Here is a 1496-nt window from a genome sequence, read left to right as displayed (position 1 = left end):
AGAGAGAGAGAGAGAGAGAGAGAGAGAGAGAGAGAGAGAGAGAGAGAGAGAGAAAGAGAGAAATCGCGAACCTCGTGTACCGACGTGATTGTTCCTCTGATGTTCATGAAAGCGCCCTTTCTTTGTGGCACACGACGCCCGATCGTGCGATGACTCGTACGATAGCGGGAACTCTCAGAGGAAGAACGGAGCAGAGCAGAACGAAGTGGCTAGGCTCTCTGAAGAGGATAGAGAGTGCTTTCATTAGGCGTGCATGCACGCACATATACGCAGAAGTAAAGAGAGAGGGGGGAGAGGGAGGGAGGGGGGGTGATCATCACTTGCTACTCGGAATGCGAGTATCAAGAGGAAAGATAGGAGATTACGTCAGGCTCTGGCTCCATTTAAATGCTCGGCATTGCTGAAATTGGTCCGCGGTGACCTCTGACTTTGGAACTCGTCTCGTTTCTTTGTCCAGGTCGCTCATCCCCTCGCGTACGACGTGTGAGTATATCCCTTGGCACTAAGGAACAGTCACGAACGACGACAAGATGATGAGGAAAAAGGTCTTGACGGAAACTGGCTAAGGAATGAAAGAGAGAGAAGGGGGGAGGGAGGGAGTAGTGCCGATTATCACCGGTTCTTTATCTGAAGTCTCACGTCAAAGCGGAGACATGTCGAGTGACGTCTCCGAAAACGAGAAAATGTTCCAATTAACGAGATTTTCACGCGCGAGAGGAATTTCTTATTTTTCTTATTTCTTTTTATCTCAACTCCGATTCTCCATTTCTCGTTGTCAACGCGATGGTGATGGCAGAAGTTGTCGTCGGACTCGGTGATGTTGACTCGGCGCGCGGTAACTTTCGGGGGACGGGTATTAATCATGCAAGTCGGTAACTTACTTGCGTATGATTCGGTTGGGCAAACAACGCACCTTGGTTTGAGGTTGAATACGCTAATGCCTGTCGTGTCGGCACACAACGGGCGAAGGATTAATATTCTTTTATCGTGCGCGCGAGAGTCGTCGCGGAAAACTGTTTGTTATTCCGGCTGTCTCACTAAAATCTACGCCGCGGCTATGATATTCCGTGTATCTTATTCCGCCTACCTGTGCACCACCGACCGTTATTTTCCGTTTAGATATGCGGCTTGGAATAGATAAACAGACGAACCGCCAGAATAGCGGAAGATGCAGCGTTATTTTAATTTTCAACCACTTCCGCCAGCAGAAACGCAGAGCTGAACTTGACTGTGTTTGTCTAGACAACATTACGAACGTATACAAGGATATGCGCCGTAGATTTCCGTTTTAATGATAATTGCTTCGACGGATTTTCAACTTGGCCTTTTTTTAGTGATAATATTTTTAATTCTCGACCATCCTTGCAATTGATAGGAAAGAATGATTTTGCTGAAAATAATTTTGTTGGATCAACAATACTTTTTAATAAACTTAAAATAAGTAATTAATTACTGTCTTTTAATATTGCCTTGTATTAGATTTCTAAAAAAAAAAC

Source organism: Atta colombica, unplaced genomic scaffold (assembly GCF_001594045.1).
Source record: "Atta colombica isolate Treedump-2 unplaced genomic scaffold, Acol1.0 scaffold145, whole genome shotgun sequence".
Classification (NCBI taxonomy): domain Eukaryota; kingdom Metazoa; phylum Arthropoda; class Insecta; order Hymenoptera; family Formicidae; genus Atta; species Atta colombica.
The sequence above is the reverse complement of the archived record's forward strand: the minus strand, read 5'-3'. Positions refer to the sequence as shown.